Raw genomic sequence first — 19,263 nt, forward strand, 5'->3', positions numbered from 1 at the left:
CCCGACCGAGACTCGAACTCGGGACCTTTGCCTTTCGCGGCCAAGTGCTCTACCAACTGAGCTACCGAAGCACGACTCACAACCGGCACTCACAGCTTTACTTCTGCCAGTACCTCGTCTCCTACCTTCCAAACTTTACAGAAGCTCTCCTGCGAACCTTGCAGAACTAGCACTCCTGAAAGAAAGGATATTGCGGAGACATGGCTTAGCCACAGACTGGGGGATGTTTCCAGAATGAGAATTTCACTCTGCAGCGGAGTGTGCGCACACTCCGCTGCAGAGTGAAATTCTCATTCTTTTAGAAGAAGTAGAAATCTACAAACATTCCCACCTAAACTCTGGGGATTTTCTGAATAATCAACTCGCACTGAAAAACAGATTGTTCTTTGATTGTACAGCTTCTCTGTTAAATGATTTACAGGGACTGTACTTCATGTCGAACCCTTCTTGCATCTGATAACACATTCGAAGTTGATTTACTTCGATGTTTTAAAGTAATTTTAATTTACCTTTTCTATCCAGTACGTAGTAATGGATTTTATGTAACGTAGACATTTTTTTTTCTTTACCTTATGATGAGGTCTTCTTTGTGCTGCCAAGAACTACTACTTATTTTTTAATGTGTAACTGTCACAGACTGACTTATTAAAATACCCACCAACGTTTACTAGCTCAAACACAGTACGTTTTACCGGGTGAACAAAAAGTCAGTATAAATTTGAAAACTGAATAAATCACGGAATAATGTAGATTGAGAGGTACAAATTGACACACATGCTTGGAACGGCATGGGGTTTTATTAGAACCGAAAAAATACAAAAGGTCAAAAAATGTCCGACAGATGGCGTTTCATCTGATAAGAATAGCAATAATTAGTATAAGAAAGTAAGACAAAGCAAAGACGATGTTCTTTACATGAAATGCTCAATATGTCCACAATCATTTCTCAACAATAGTTGTAGTCGAGGAATAATGTTGTGAACAGCACTCTAAAACATGTCCGGAGTTATGGTGCGGCATTGGCGTCTGATGTTGTCTTTCAGCATCCCCAGAGATGTCGGTCGATCACGATACACTTGCGACTTCAGGTAACCCCAACGCCAATAATCGCACGGACTGAGGTCTGGGGATCTGGGAGGCCAAGCATGTCGAAAGTGGCGGCTCACCACACAATCATCACCAAACGACGCGCACATGAGATCTTTCAGGTGTCTAGCAATATGGGGTGATTTTGTTTGGTTCTAATAAAACCCCATGTCATTCCACGCATGTGTGTCAATTTTTACCACCCTATCTACATTATTCCGTGATTGATTCAGTTTTCAAATTTATACTGACTTTTTGATCACCCGGTATTTAGCGTCTAGATAAGTTTCAGGCACTGTTCCACACAATTCCTTCGGGTCGGCGGCGTCCTCTGCCTACAACTGAACGAGAACGTCTCACTTGTGTTCCCTACTATTGCTCGTCCAGCGGCAGGCCTCGTCTCTAGGATACTGAACAATTTAACGTACAGCCGCTTTTCCAGTGGCCCATGGCACCATCACAAACCAATAATAAAATCTGAAGAGTTTACTTTCCTTTGTTTGGCTCCCTCTGTTTACGCTTTAAACTGTCGAAACCGTTAAAGTGAACCAAATGACTGTTTTGTTGTGCAGCTGACGACTTACTTTTTAGCTTCGTTGAAATATTCTGCAGGTTATGAGCTACAGCTATGAACAAAATGATAAATTCCTAAATTTCATTGAACCTATTTGGCTTCCTTCTTCCGTCGATCATCAGAAGTATTTCTTCTGTTACCCATGGCTTCTTCGCAGTTATCTTTCTTGCACATACGTTTTTCTTTCCAGCTCCTGCGATTGCCTCATTTAACTGAACTGCCCAATACATCTATAACTTCAGTAATTCAAGCGCACGTCTTCATTCCCTAGTACTTCCGTATCCCGCTTCCTGACTTTGGTCTGCAACTTCTGCCTAATTTTCATTACTGCAAAATTGTGATCTGAGTCTGTATCTGCTCTTCTGTACGCCTTACATTCCAAGAACTCGTTTTGAAATCTCTGCCTGACCATAACGTAATCCGAATGGGGGGACTAGTACAAAGTCTTCTGTCAATGGCGAAATCATAATGACACTTTTTTAATTAGGCGCTGTACAGTGCGTGAAATATTTCTTATCTGTAATTCAATGGTTTCCATTGCCTTCTGCATTCTCTGCCATTGGTCACTGCTGAGTCTTGCGCCTTTTAGGCACAGTTTCGCACAGCATTGACAAGACAGTGCCCTAAGCCTCTTTCCGCTCCTCCACCTTCTTTGACAAGGCCGTTGGCAGAACGAGGATGACTTCATATGCCGGAAGCTTTAGGAAGCCATTGATGATGCTTTTTATTCAAAGTAGTGATGAGGTTCTAACACGGGACCGAGTACTTTTGATTACTAGTCAAAGACGCTATCCCTAGACGACGAGTGCGGATATTGAGAGTCTGTGTGCCTTTTTTGGTGAACAAATGATCATGCGTTGTGTAGCTGGAAGACTCTCATTTTGATCGTTGACCCATTGTACATAGGCTGGGCCTCCAAGGCAGGTTTCCCAGCCGGATTGCTACTGAAGTGGCTACTCCAGTGGATGGTGTACGAGCGACGTCGGTTCTTCGGCCTCACGCCGGCCACCAACTCCACAGCGGTCGTTGATTCATTAATTCTTACCGGCCTGGTTGTCGGTATTGGTATATATTACGTGTTTGTGTGAGGCGTGTTGGTAAGTAGACGCCCGAGGTGTCACATATATCCCTTGCTGCAAAGCTGCGAAAACGTCCTACAGTTTGGTAATCCCTTTGGTCAACGACCAAACGGTCAAGGCTTTTTTGCCGAGGCGAGTGTGGTAGCTAAACGCTCCGCTAGCTGATTACTGCTAGCAGTGTGATTATGTCATCGAGCGCTTTTGCCAGTCATTGCTACTATATAATTAACTATACAACTAGCTATTCTCCGTCATCTGCAGCAGTGATCCCATTTAGCAGTCCAGTAACCATGAGTACTAACAGAGATCATGTCAGTGAATTGTAATGCAAACTAAAGAACAATATTTCGTAATGCTGAACGTTTAATATTTCCATTAGCTTAGTAGAGATATTTTTTATCAGGGATTCGATCGTTAAGTACTACCAACAAAACATTTTTGAGTGTAGAAATTTTATCCAGTGACTATGTCTGAGCCGCGCGGGATTAGCCGAGCGGTCTAGGGCACTGCAGTCATGGACTGTTCGGCTCGTCCCGGTGGAGGTTCGAGTCCTCCCTCGTGCATGGGCGTATGTATTTGGCCTTAGGCTAATTTAGGTTAAGTAGTGTGTAAGCTTAGGGACTGATGACCTTAGCAGTTAATTCCCATAAGATTTCGAACACATTTGAACATTTTTGAAGATGCCTGATATCTGACGTGCAGTTTTTCTTGGTACCTCTGCTGCCTTATATGCAACTAATAGAAGTTGAATACTTCGTGATGTTACTGTTTCGTTTTTGTTCACGTCACCTTAAGGGATTTAACAATTTTCTTCTGCATTATCAATGCAGCATCCGTTTATGAATCCTGGTTTCTGCAGTATTTTGTCTCTTCGATGCAAGAGTGATGAAGCCGTTTCTGGTGGCTGTACGTAGCATTGTTTCCTAAGTCACTGCAAAAACTCAGATTGAGTTCGTATTACAGAAAGTATAAGGCCTATTGTAACTGACGGCAAGAACTGACAAGTGTGAAGTAGCAGCCCAGATACGTCTAGTGCAGAACTTTTAAAGGCAGACACGGCTGTGTGTGAGATAAATTTGACAGCTGAAAGGGGTGCATTGGCTGTGCTAGGATGGACTCACAGGCTTGCCGTGCCAAGGTTGCTGAGTTCGCCACAAAATGACGACGATGCTTTAGTCAAGAGTGACTACAAATTTCAGACACTGTGATTGGCGGGAACGGTAGTTTAACCCTAAAAATACCAAGAGGCGGTGGGTACTTTTTGCTCATATATGCATATTAACCGAAAAATTTAAGTCTGATAGTGAATGTGACTTTTCGCAACAGATGTCATATTTGTATTTTCAGATCCAGGGCCCTTCTCAGACATCTATATAACTTTAAGAAGTGTGTTGTCAACGGAAATCAACGACAATTAACGAAATCTGTAATATTTTAAATTGTTTGCGGCGCTCATAAAGTACTCCTCCACTCGATGTAAGTATTGTGGAAAATATGTTGGTGTTCTTAAGATTTTATTAAAAGACATTTTTAGGTTCTGTACCCTAATTAGACATCAATACATATATAAAAAGTACATTGTTAATAAAAGTTAAACACGTTTAACGAATTTTTTTTACGTTTTTCTGGCGGTGATCACAGAGTATCCCAGTATCCCACCTGCTTGGTTTTACGTGTTATGGAAAGCGCGTTAGTATTGCTAGGGTTAAGAAACATCAGGGCAGCACGAACTAAATACACCAAAATTCTATATTATTCGATCAAAGACAGCTGTATAATGAACAGGCATATCAATTAAAAGAGAAAAATAAGGCGGATGTGTGCGTGTAAACTCACTCTTAATCAAAAAAGTAGTTTCTGCGTTATTAGCCATCAAATTTTGTTAATAACATCTACGTTAATATTTCTTTACAGCCTTCGACTATTTTTACAAACAATAAATTCATATACGGAACTCAAGGAAGTCCTAATTTTTTCTTTCGGTTATTAGTCTCCTGACTGGTTTGTTGCGGCCCACCACTGACTCCTCATCCTGTGCCAACCGTTTAGTCTCAGAATAGCACTTTCAGCCTACGAGCTCTATTATTTGCTGGATGTATCCCAGTCTTTGTCTTTCTCTGCAGTTTTCACCCACCACAGCTTCATCTATTATCACGGAATGTCCTAAAAGACGTCCTATCGCCCTACCTTTCTCGTCAGTGTCCTAAATATATTCCTTTTCTTGCTAATTCTACGGAGGACCTCCTCATTCGTTACCTTACCATTCGGCCTGACTTTCAACATTCTTCTGTAGCATCACATCTATAAAGCTTTTGTTCTGTTCCGGTTTTTCCACAGTCTGTGCCTGACTGCCTTACAATTCTGTGCTCCAGAAATATCTTCCTCAAATGGAGACCTGTCCGCTCTCTCCTCTTCATTTAACAGTGAAATTCCCACTGCACTGTTAATGTTACATCCTCTCTCTTAATTTCACCACAGGTGTTTTTACTTTTTTTCCTGAGTCAGTCCTTCAGACAATGATTTCTTTCTATCTCCAACTTCTTTGATTGCTCTTTTGAAAGACATTCGTTCCTCTTCTACTGAACTGTCTATTGAGCTATTTATTATCGGAGTATCTATGGCCTCAGAGAACTTCAAGCCTGCCTCTTCACTCCTTAACTGTTTCAAAATCCCACTTCTTTGCGCCTTGATTCTTCCTGACTACTCTCTTAAACTTCGTATCTGACCACGATATGATGTACCTGAGATCTTCCTGTGTCTCCCGGTCTTCTCCAAGGACGTCACCTCCTCTTGTGATTCTTGATCTGGGTATTCACTGTTACTATCTGAAACTTTTCTGTGTCATTCCTACTACCAAGCTCATAATGTCCCGTAACCATTTATTGTATTCCTTCCTCTACAACGGCATTCCAATCCCCGATGACCATTCCGCGAGTGACAACTGCTCTCCCGGTCTTTGATTCACAGCGAAGTTAGTGGGCCTCAATAAATAACTTTTAAATATAGGTCTTATTCCTGGGGGACGCAGAACTTCGTTTACACAGTCGCTGACGCCTCTCACATGAGGTATACAAGCAACAGGAAGCGTGTCTTTTATAGCTTTATCTGTTTTATCTATATTGTACCTCACCGCTCATTAGATGTCTCTGCTGTTGTGTCTTGAGCTCGTTCGTTTCCTGATGCAAGTGGTTGGCGTCACTAATTCACTGCGTTCGGGCTGTCATAATACGTAGCACAGCGTTATTTTGTGTCGACTTCCTGTAGCCTTTATGGCCTAGTTTGCCCCCTTCCTCTGTATAACAACCTCTTCACATTTTTCAATGATACGTGACGTCAGTAGCCATTAGAGGGCCGCAGCGAACATGTCGAAACGTCGGCAATTTAGCTGTTTTAGTAGTTGCAATGACGCAGCCCAATACCCAAAATTATTTGATCCAAACTTACACAGGCCTTGGAAGCCTACGAATTTAGAGCGTTCAATATATTCATATACTCCCTCTATATCTTACTCTTCTGCTTGCGATGTCGGCATGTATACCTGAACTATTGCTGTCCGTGTTCGTTTTCTGTCGATTTTGATGAGAACAGCTCAGTCGGGAACAACTGAACTGTTCACAGTCACTCATTCTCTGTCCTACATTCCTGTTCATAATGAATCCTACTTTGTTATAACGTTTTCTACTGCTGTTGATAGTACTCTACACCCTTCTCATCACTCTTCTTTCCATTGAACTGCGTTGACGCCGACTGTATTTAGAATGAATCTTAGCATTTCCATTTTCAGATTTCCTAGCTACCTTACTAAGTTCAAACTTTTGACATTCCACGCGCTGAATCATGGAAACTTATTGTTTCATTGGTTACTCAATCTTTTCGTCATGGTCACCTCCCCACTGGCAGTCCCCTGCTGGAGATCGGAATGGGGGAATACTCAGGCACCTTTTGCCAATGGAGAAATCATCATGATACATTTTCTTTTATAGGCTACATGTCGTGTGGACACACATTAACTGTCTTTAATGCAGTGGTTTCCATTACCTTCTGTAAACCTCATGCCGTCGATCATGCGTGATTCTTCCATCATTTAGGTTCAGTTTCCCACCCCATGTGCAGCAGACTTCCCTGAACCTCTGCGCGCTCCTCCATTCTCTTTGACAACGCCATTGGCAGAATAACGGTGACTTCTTAAGCCGGAACTTGATGATAATTTTTATTCACAATTTAAGCAGTGGTGAGGTTCTAACACGGGACCGAGGACGATTGGGTTACTAATCAAATGCGCTATCCCTAGGCGAGGGATAAAAATTTTCGTAGTTTGTCATTGCTACTTAATAATTAATAGTATAGCGTGAGGCTCAGAACAGTAAATTCACAAAGCTCTAAAAAATAGCGCGTATGGTTCAAATGGCTCTAAGCACTATGGGACTTAACATCTGAGGTCATCACTCTCCTAGAGTTAGAACTACTTAAATCTAACTAACCTAAGGACATCACATACATCCATGCCCGAGGCAGGATTCGAACCTGCGACCGCAGCAACAGCGCGGTTCCGGACTATAGGGCCTAGTCATAAAGTATTACATCTGCTGTTGCGTTATTTCAACGACAATAGGAAATGATAAAGTTCATCTATTTATTTTTATCATCTTTCCTTCAGTCATGCAAGTGTTTTATGTAGCCACTCTGAAGATAGTACGACAATTTTCAGGGTGTTCAACGATTTTTTTGGTTGTCTCTTAGACAATAAATGAAGCCAAATATATAGGGCCTATAGGGCCTAGTCATAAAGTATTACATCTGCTGTTGCGTTATTTCAACGACAATAGGAAATGATAAAGTTCATCTATTTATTTTTATCATCTTTCCTTCAGTCATGCAAGTGTTTTATGTAGCCACTCTGAAGATAGTACGACAATTTTCAGGGTGTTTAACGATTTTTTTGGTTGTCTCTTAGACAATAAATGAAGCCAAATAATTTTGAATGCAAGCACACGTCGGAAACCACAGATATACATGTTCTTCACTACGCCACAGAAGACTGAAATATATCGACCATGAAAGCAAAACCTTCGAGTTAGAATTACTCAGCAAACAAATCATATGTAAAAACCATTTCAGATGTGTGGTTCTCTAAGGACCTGTGCACTTTCTTCAAATTTGAGCCCAATGCAAATTTGAGCGCAATTGAATGGGGACATAATTTTAAATAAATCTTAATTAAATAGGAGTCTATTTCATAGTCAAGTAGATACAGGAACGCAACTACACACTCGCTGCTGTATCTCGTCGTGTCCTACATTAATTGCAACGAATTTGCTTGTTATTGTATACTTATAACTATGTCAGCAGTTTTAGTTATTTATTATGGTATACCATATAGTTAAGCGTCCAATACCTCTACCAGCCCCCCCCCCCCCCCCCCCCCCGCTCCCGGTCTCATATCTACATCTCTAGTTGTAATTACTACGCTGTACAAAGGAATAACATCCAACAAGTTTCATCCACATTGCTTCTTCACTGAAGCTAATCTTCACTCCTCATAACCCGTCTTTTCGGAAGTAGAGGTCTGGGCCGGCATCGGCAGACGTAGGCTGCGGCCTAGTGCCTACCACAACAGCAACGACACGCCGACGGGTTATTCTCTATCACATTGCAGGGTAACGACGGCCTGACGCGACTTGAAAGAAATGTAATGGCGTCCGTAGTGTGCTGATCGCAATTGGTTGGTGAAAGTTCAGCGTCCCTTACAAATAGGTTATAATGAAGTCAAAGACACCACAGATTTCGTAGCAATAAAACGAACTCATTGCAGTATAACAATATTACTATTATTTACAGATAATAATTTTACTATCACCTTTACAAAAGTTACAAATGTTTATCATCGTAAATATAACGATAGGAAATGGGAAATTAGTACCTGTCTGAGAATGTATGAAACTGGCGATATACCTTCAACTTTCGGGAAAACAACAAGATCACCAACATTACAAGAGGCGACATGTGCGAGAATTATCACACAGTCAACATAGCAGCTCACGCATCCAAATTGTTGGCAAAGATAATATACAGAAGAATCGGAAAGAAAGTTTAGGATCTGCTAGGTGATAATCAGTTTGGCTTCAGCAAAGGTAAAGGCTGCAGGGAGTTGGTTCTGACGTGTGGTTAATAGTGGAAGCAAGAGTGAAGAAAAAGCAATATGAATTCATAGGATTTGTGAAGCTGGAAGAAAAAGTTCGTGATGTAAAATGGTGAAAATGTTTCGAATTTTGAAAACGTCTACAGGTAAGGACGGATAGCGTACAATATACACAAGAACCAACAGGAAATAATAGGATTGCAAATCTAAAAACGAAGTGTTCAGATACAAGTGTAAGGCACGGATGAAGTTTCTCGCGCCTGCTTTTCGAAGTATACATCGAATAAGCAATGACGAAAATAAGAGAAATGTTCAAGAGTGGGATTAAGATCCCAGGTGAAAGGATAGCTCTATCGATGACAAAATTCGCTGATGACATTGCTATTCTCAGTGCAAGTGAAGAAAAATTATAAGATCAGATGGCTGAGATCAACAGTCTAATGGATACAGAATGTGGTCAACGAGTAAGTCGAAAAGAGACGGGAGTAATGAAAAGCAGCAGAAATGAGAACAGTGAGAAACTTAACATCGACACGTGATCACGAAGTAGATGAATTTAAGGTATTCTGCTATCTAGGCAGCAAAATAAGCCATGATGGAGTGAGCAAAGATATGAAAAGTAGGCTAACACTAGCAAAAAAGGGCATTCCAGGATAAGAGAAGTGTACTGTGTCTAACATAGCTCTTAATTTGAGGAAGAAATTTCTGAGGACGTACGTTCGGAGCACAGAATTGTATGGTACTGAAACACGGACTGTGGGAAAACCGGAACAGGAGAGAATCTACGCATTTGTAATGTGGTGCTACAGAGGAATGTTGAAAACTGGGGTGACTGATAAGGTATGGAATGAGGACGTCCTCTGCAGAATCCGCGAGAAAAGAATTTGCGTCTGGCGCCTCAATTGTTGGTCCAAATGGCCTATTACCGTAGATGTAAAGAAGAAAAGGGAAAAGACTGAGCAGCTGAGTGTGTTTGTGGTGGCCACAGTATACTATCCATATTTCGTTTTACGTTTCATTACGTTATTGGTAGTTGTCGGAGCCCAACGTGCATGTTTCATACATTTAAGGGCCATATTTCAGTGTTTCTATTCTTGTCCGATCAATTGAATGTATGAATGAGAGTGTGCAGGGATTTCAGTGTGTAGATCAGTGGGAGTGCAGAAATCTGCCACTGTGTCAGAACTGCCAGCTGTAGGAAACACGTACCATGTAGCAAAGAGGTTTCTGTTTGCACTGGATGAATCTTTTGTATTGGTTGTAGAGCGGATGCTCATGGAGTGTTCCGTGGGACACGAGACGGGAGAGACCGATTGGCGGTAAGTGGGCCTTTTCAATGAGAAGTTAATGTTGTGTTTCATGTAAATTTTTCAAAGCTAGTCAAAGTAAATGCTTCCTTTCCTCGTTCATAGTGTATTATCGCGTGTGACAACTTTTACTTGCTAATTTGCGAGTGTTAAATGTGTTAAAATCAAGGGACGGTGTAGGCTACTGTCCAGTTGAACTGTTAATCAAACACGTGGACTCGTGTTGAGATTATTGTGATCGCGTTCATTTGGTTTAGTATCCCTTTCGCGAGGGCATGTGTATTGCGTATGATATCCGTGATTTTATGACTGAATTATGTGCAATTCGTCTCACTTGGTAACTTTCTTTGTGCACGCTTTTGTTTGTGAGGACCACGTGGTCGTGATCTAATGTGAAAGTCTACAGTACCAAGGCCACACTGATCTTTCGCTGCAGAATATCTGAATTAATTGTGAGTCTTATTTATGCTTCATTTTTATAGCAATTCAGTTTAATAGAAATTTTATACATTTATCCAACATGTTAAAATCCAGGGAACAGCCACTCTTGCTACCCACGTTTGCTGTGGTGAAGGATTTCAGTTCTTTTCCCTCCTGTTAGTCACTCAAGTGAATGTGAATGTAAGTGTTCGTGATTAAAACACCCTTTGATCATCTCTCTTCCATTGGTCATAGACCTTGCAGGGGACTCGGAAGCAAAGTTCTACGTTTAACTAATATGCGACGTAATAGATTGCAGGCTACAGCAACCATCATATTAATTACAATACATGTTTGCAATTAAATTTACCAATTTAATAAATGTTCTTTTGCCAGAATTTTTGTTTACCCTCTCACTGCTGAAATTCCACTTCATGCCTCATTCAGCTCTGATGCACGGCACATCCTACCGCATTCCGTTTGCGCGACAGTTGTATTGAGGCCACATTCAGATTAATTGTAAAGATTACCTTCAATTGTACCTTTCAACACTTCAAAACTTTTTCTCGTATCAAAAGTTACAACCGATTTTACAAAATTGTGATAATGGAAAATTTCAATACTCCTTCGCTGCTACAAATTGTATGATGCTGTATGAGTTACTTGTTCCTTTCGTATGTTGCGGCATCAGCTACATACAAGACTTCAGAACCAGCCAAGGGGCAGGTAGGCTCGCCACCAAAGGAATCCGGTAGCTGTGTGGTAAAATAAGGCTGGCTTAGCGTCCTGCAATACAGTGGTCTATTGTATCATTGGACTAGGTTACCATATATTGTGGCTTCGCAACATAGCACCATGCTTCTGCATCCATCTCTATAACGGGAAGTGAGCCACGACACAAATATGGCTGCCGATAATACGGGGGGATTCAGCTACCCCTACGAGTAGACTTCAGGCAACCTGCTATACCTTCAACCACCACATGAAAGATTTATAAATTCTCTCGCTCGATATGAGCAAACGGGTAAAAAATGAATTTGACAGAAAGTGCAAAATGGCTAAGCAGGAATGCTAAATGAAAAATTTAAGAATTTAAATCATATTTCACCGGAGAAAAATAGATACCTGGCTAAGCAGGAATGCTAAATGAAAAATTTAAGAATTTAAATCATATTTCACCGGAGAAAAATAGATACCTGTTACAGAAAAATTAAAGAGACTTTTGCAGAAAAGGGAAACAGTTATATGAACTTAAGGAGCTCAGCTGGCAAACCAGTCCTAAGCAAAGAAGCAAAAGCTGAAAAGTGGATGGAGTATACAGAGAGTCTATACAAGGGGGATTAACTTCAAGGCAACAGTATAGAAACAGGACGTAGACGAAGATGAGATAGGAAGTATGACACCATGAAAAGAATTCGCCAGAGCCCTGAAAGAGGTCGAAACAATGCGCATGGAGCAGACGACATTCTATCAGAGGTACTGATAGCCTTGAGAGACGTAGCCATGAAAAAACTCTCACGTCTCGTATGGAAGATGTATGAGAGAGGCGAAATACCCTCCGCCTTCTTGAAGAATGTAATCATTTCAAATCCAAAGCAAGCAGTTGCTGACAGCTGTGAAATTTGCAGCTCTATCAGTTTAATAAGTCATGATCGCAACATATTAACGTGAATTCCCTAATAAAGAATGGAAACAATGATAAAAGCCGATCTCCGGAAGACCAGCTTGGATTTCGCAGAAAGGAGGAGCACACGGGCAGAATTGACCCTATGACTTATCTTATGAAATATTTTAAAGAAAGGCCAACCTATGTTTACAGCATTTGTGGTCTTACAGAACGCTTTTGACAATACCGACTAGAGTATACTTCATGAAATTCTGAAAGTAGCAGGAGTAAAATACAGGAAGAGAAAAGCCATTTACAGCATAACGGCAATTATGAGTCGAGGATCATGAAAGGAAACAAGTGGTTGAGTAAGGAGTAAGACAGGTTTGTAGCCTATCCTAAATGTTGTTTAATCAAGTATTCAACTAATACTTAAGTATTACAATTACAAATAAGCTAAATTGGAATAATCACACAGAAAAGTTTGTGGGTAGAGCAAACCAAAGACTACGATTCATTGGCAGCAAACTTAGAAGGTGGAACAGATCTATCAAAGAGACTGCTTATAGTACGCTTGTCCGCCATATTCTGGAGTATTGCTGTGCGGAGTGGGGTCCGCATCTGGTGGGACTGACGGATGAGATCGAAAAACTTCAAAGAAGGGCGGCTCGTTTTGTATTATCGCGAAATAGGGGAGACAGTGCCACCGACATGATACATGAATTGGAGTGGCATTCAGTAAAACAAACGCGTTTTCCGTTGTGACAGGATCTTCTCATGAAATTTCTATTTTCTCCTCCGATTGCGAAAACATTCTGTTGGCACCCACGTACATGGAGAGAAATGATCATCACGATAAGAGAAATCAGGGCTCGCACAGAAAAATTTAAGTGCTCGTTTTTCCCGCGTGCCCTTCGGGAGTGGAACGTTAGAGAGACCGCTTTTAGGTGGTTCATTGAACCCTCTGCCAGGCACTTTATTATGAATAGCAAAGTAATCACATAGATGTAGATGTAGATGCACCTTGAGCAAGCAGAAAAGGAATACAAGGGATAGTTTGGCGTACGAGTTAAAGTTCAGGGAGAAGGTATAAAAACATCGAGATTCTCCAATGACATTGCGATTCTGTCACAGACAGGAAAAAGCTTGGAAGAGCAGAACGAAGTAGACTGTGACTTGAAACGAGGATATAAGACGAAGATCAACAAAAGTAAGGAAAGTATAAACGAGTGTAACCGAATTAAATCTGACGATCCTGCGGGAATTGATTGGGAAACGAGACACTTAAAGTAGTAGATGAGTTTTGTTATTTGGGCAGCAAACTAACAGACGATGGCAGAGATAGGGAGGATATAAAATGTAGACTAGCAATGGCATGAAAAGCGTTTCTGATGAATGGGAATTTGTTAACATCGAATATAGCCTTAAGTATTAGGAAGTCTTTACTGGAGGTATTTTCCGGCGGGGTCAGGAATTTTCTCTGCCTCGTGATGACTGGGTGTTGTGTGGTGTCCTTAGGTTAGTTAGGTTTAAGTAGTTCTAAGTTCTAGGGGACTGATGACCATAGATGTTACGTCCCATAGTGCTCAGAGCCACTGGAGGTATTTGTCCAGAGTGTAGCCATGTATGGAAGTGAAACATCGACGATAACCAGTTTAGGCAAGAAGAGAATAGAAGCTTCCAAAACGTGGCGTTACAGAAGAATCCTGAACACTGGATGTGTAGATCGGATAGCTAATGAGGTGGTACTGAATAAACGTGAGTAGACAAGAAATTCGTGGCTCAACTTGACTATTCATATTTACTTCAGAATCAAAAGTTTGCACGTAGCGAACTAAAGAAAACGAAAATTTTGCGTGTGGTATTCGTAGGTGTGGTGGGTTACATAAAACCCATTGGTAGAGGCAGGTGAATCACCGTATATTTGCCCCCCCCCCCTCCCCCTCTCCTCAGACGTTAGCAACACTCCGACTTCTTACTTCAGTGTTGCACCGGAACCATGACAGTGTTCACACAAGCCTAATGTTCAATATGGGACAGAGCCGTTATAACGAACGAGGTCCAAGAGGACAGGCTGCGAAGCTACGTCATGAGGCTGGGCCGAGCCCAGCGGACGAACTACGTTTCTAAACCTGTTAACTCATATTTGGGAATTTACGTACGAACGAGTATAGCATGTTATACTGAAATTCGCTATTAAGGGGTCTGCTAATTACTGGTACTGCAACGACCAGAAGATCAGCATGTCTACAACGAAATTCCTTATTTTAAATTTGTTCCATACACAAAACTAAATGAAATAACTTTTTTTAGAAAAGTAGGATGTGTGTGAAGACAAATTTTCAAAAGTATTTCAGTAACAGATCAAAACACATCCACGTGAGCCCCTGCAGTGACACGAAGAATGTCGAGACTGACAAACTGCCTATTGGTTTTTTTGTAATGTCGAGTTTGTTTTCAGCTTATCATCCATCTCCGCTGAAAGATGTCCGAAGAAATGGTATCAATGACTTCCACAATCCGAGTACGGAAGCCTCGAATGCCCCGCACTGCAGTGGCGAACACCCTGTCCTTGAAGTAGCCCCTTAGAACAAATTCCAACGGTGTGCTGTCAGGAGAACGTGGAGGGCAATTCATGGGTGCAACTCGTCCAGTCCAGCGTCCTGGTAATTTTGCATTTAGAGCTTTCCGAACATCCAGCGACCAGTAAGGTGGCGCACCATCTTGCTGAAACCAAAGGTTTGGTTCCAAGTCTTCAGCATAGGGAGAGATAAAGATCTCCATCATGTCTAGGTACGTCGTTCCTGTGACAAATGTTCCAACAAACAACAATGGTCCAATTATCTTATCACACATGGGGCCCCAACAAACGTCCACTTTCGGGCTATCCCGTAGTTTTTCCTGAGACTGTGTGGATTCAGCGACTCCCAAATTCGAACGTTACGCTTGTTCACAGTCCTAGAGATCTTGAATGTGGCCTCATCAGAAAACATTAAACTTGACAGGAACGCAGGATTCTGACCGATTGCGTTAAGCATTTCACATCGAAATTCGTATCGTCTCTGCTTGTCATCAGGATTTATGACCAGCGGTATCTGCACCTTTCATGAATGCAGAGGCAGCCGCTTTCAGAGGACTTCATGAACAGTTGCACGAGGCATCTGAAGTTCTCGTGTAGCTTGACGAACTGATTTTCGCGGACTTCGTTGGAATGTTTGGCGGATATTCTCAACTTGTTCTTCAGAGACACGCCGACCTCTCCCAGGCTTCTTTGAAGTTGGCTAAAAAAATGGCTCTGAGCATTATGGGACTTAACTTCTGAGGTCATCAGTCCCCTAGAACTTAGAACTACTTAAACCTAACTAACCTAAGGACATCACACACATACATTCCCATAGGCAGGATTCTAATTTGCGACCGTAGCGGTCGCGCTGTTCCAGACTGTAGCGCCTAGAACCGCTTTGAAGTTATTTTGTGCGTTTTTTTTATTTTTAGGTCGCAAATGCGATGCTGCCAATTTCCTGAAATCGACTGTGTCATGCTTTTATGCTCTTGGTGTCTGGTTCTGCTTTCCTGTAAACACAACGAAACTGCCTTTGCACCATAACAATGAATTTAAAATCTGCATTCCGAAGCAAAGTTCGTGCCTTCTTCTGAACTGACGCCATTCCCGCTACCGCGGCCAACAATTCAACAATGAATGTGCGCCAGATGTTGAAAAATTTAGGCAGCAACTTTATAAGTCCTTCTGCACGCAACGGACCTGAAACAAAGAAAGATTTATTATTTTTAAATTGCCTCACAAAATAGGGAATTTCTGTGTGGACAACCTGTGCATAGGCCTACCACTGATTCTTACCTCTGTACGAGGTGCAATAAACAAAAATCATGCCAAAACGGTTAACGATTTCATGAGGCGCCGGCCGCGGTGGTCGAGCGGTTGTAGGCGCTTCAGCCCGGGACCGCGCGACTGCTATGGTCGCAGGTTCGAATCCTGCCTCGGGCATGGATGTGTGTGATGTCCTTAGGTTAGTTAGGTTTAAGTAGTTCTAAGTTCTAGGGGACTGATGACCTCAGGTGTCCCATAGTGCTCAGAGCCATTTGAACCATTTGATTTCATGAGGCACTACATATTGTAGCAAATGAGGACTGTTAAGGAGAAGGACGGAATGCCGTTATACCATTTATGCTGGGCGTGGATCTGAAATTTCAGCTTTTGCGTTTCGTTGCAGTATTAGTAATCAGTACGACTCAATAATGGCGAATCACGGTAGAGTATTCTGTTGTCGTTTACCGAACTTAGAGTTAACAGGTTTAGAAATGAAGTTCGTCTACTCCCCTGGGTGAGCGAGAGAGATCAGGCCTACACACATGACGTACGTGCCAGAGCCCGCCTTTCTCGTGAGCCTCGCAATTTGACTTACAAGCGTCATCAGATGGGCGAAATCGCTGGTCTAGCTGCTGCCACCTGGTTCGTTTTTTAAAATGTAGTACTGAGGATAGGCGTCTTCCTGTGTGAATCGTCTGACCCTCCGGTCGACTCCAACAATCCTAGGTTCAACGCGGATCTTTTGTTTACTGTTACCAGTATTCTGCAACTGCCTCCAGTGTATGTGAGGTGACCTTCAGGCTCTTGGGCCACCGAACTCACTCCAGCCTTGCATTAGTGGGGGACGATAGATTCGCTTGGGTTTAACTTCTTCATGACGCACTATGACGTATGCGTGGACAGTTTTGACCGTCTGGGATGTCGATATACTTTCTTGGTCGTATCGAGTTCTGACAAGTGGGAGAAGTCATATTTTATAAGTTGCATGGGTCCACAGTGGCGTAGTGGATAGAAAGCTGGGTAGCGATGTGGAGAGTAGCTGGTGCACTGGTTCGCGTCATGGTGTAAGTACTATATTTTTTCTTTGCTTTTTTAAAAGATTCTGGGAAGGAAAAGGGATAGAAGATTGGGTTTAAGGTCCAGTCGACATCGAGGTCATTACAGACGGAACAGAAGCACTGACCGTGTCAAGGATAGGAAAGAAAGTCGGCCGTGTCCTTTCAGAGGAAACATATCGGCATTTGCCTAGAGCGATTGAGGGAAGTCATGGGAAACCTAAATCTGGATGGCCGGATGTAGGTTTGAAACGTCGTTTTTCCCGAATGCCCTAACCACTACGCCACCGCGCTCGGTAAAAAAAGTCTGGGACCTTATTAATTTAAAGTAAATGTGTTCTTAAAACTTGTTGTTGCACATAAAAGAGCTCTAGCCCAAGAATGAGATGTCACTGTCAATAAACTGCATATGAAGCATGAAACATGCAAATGCCACTAGACGTTCACGTCCTCTAGTAAAATGAACCAAGCACCGCTAAAATAAAAAAAAAAAAAACATAAAGAGGATTGATACACCTAATTATTTTAGGGGACTGCTTTCGTAAACAGGAATATTCGGAACATATGTAGATGAAATGTATTCTGGTACAGAATTTTTCTGCTACTAATTTTTCTCGTTGGTGTTTTCTACTGCAAAGTAGGAACTTTATTTTTCTCGCAGTGAGTTGTAACTTTTCGTGCAAGTTAGGTCATGGTTCATACATTCAGCACACATTTACCATTGAGGAAGTTTATTGTTCGATACATTATTATGTAAATAACGAATAGGAAATTGGCAAGTTCTCACTTTAATAGAAGGAAAAGACAACAACAGTTTCCAAAATTGCAGTGAATCTGCATATTGAAGACATGAGTTGCTGTTTTAATTCGTGAGCAAGAATGGCTGTGACAGTCAGAATGGTACTCCGTACTTACAGTCTTCTTTACGGTTTCCGAAAATTGCAATGGTAATCATTTATTATGACGGCGTGTAAAGCAAGTATAATTTTGTATACGTAATTAGACAAAATTGTGTTAGTATATAATCCTCAAATTAATAAACGCATAAATGAAAACGAAGCCAATAAACAGCTCTGATCGAATAAGATGAGAGAAGATATGATTTATCCACTGGTGCGCTACCAATAAATTCGTTTAAATTTATAATAATAATGAGGTACACACCATTTCTGAAAAGAACATACACTTATGCGCACATAAGTTTCATGCTACAAAATAATTGGGTATTGAAAACATCTACCACACCATTAAGATCGGTAAGCTGCAGCTACAAAAAGTTTCCTAGGTGGTGGCATGTATCAAAACGATAATAGTGCCAACTCCCAAGTGAAATCGTGACGCAATCGGCTCACGGCGATGATATCTCTTTGTAAACACAAAACGGATGACTGTTCCACGCGAGGCTCCCCGCACTCAGACTCAGTACGATTACAGGAGACGATACACGTCTCGGACTCAGTACGATTACAGAAGTCGATACACTTCTCCGATGGTCCAGAAGGGCATGTACACATCATAGTGACGTAATGGAGAAGAGTCACCGCAATGGATCTAGCGTCTCCCACATCAGCAAGGCCACGTGCACAGCCATGAGTGTAATGCTAAGACAGCTCTCTGTTGCTCCGCTGTCGAATTCTACGCCCGGTTTCTGTGTGCACACATCCACCTCTTTTGGGAAAGCCAGCTTAAAAAACAATGTTGTCATTTATTGAGTGAGCATTCTTGGCTCAGAGCTCGCTTCGGTGTTGGAAGATCCACAACTACAGATCCCATACACGCCATTCTGGGGCAGAAATGACCATTGTTGCTAGTGATTACGTCGACATTTTCTGCCACTACACTGCCCTATTACATCTCGTTATCACAATTGATGAATTTTTAAAGTTTAGCTTAGAAGTTATTTTACTGATTTTGCAATTGGCCATTAGTAAAATTCTAGTTATTATTTAATATACGGGGGTCCTGTACGAAATATAAAGTGATCAAAGAATAGAAGACAGGTCACGCTTTTTAAGTTGGCCATGTATATTCTTATATGTTTTAAACTTAACTCTTTTTGTTTTTAAATGTGTACGTGAACGTAAATTACAATTTGATTATTAACCGACGTAGTCTTGTATTGTTTACGCCTTGAGTGGTCACAAACTGACGGTAATACATGATAAATC

This window comes from Schistocerca serialis, chromosome 2 (assembly GCF_023864345.2).
Source record: "Schistocerca serialis cubense isolate TAMUIC-IGC-003099 chromosome 2, iqSchSeri2.2, whole genome shotgun sequence".
Lineage (NCBI taxonomy): Eukaryota > Metazoa > Arthropoda > Insecta > Orthoptera > Acrididae > Schistocerca > Schistocerca serialis.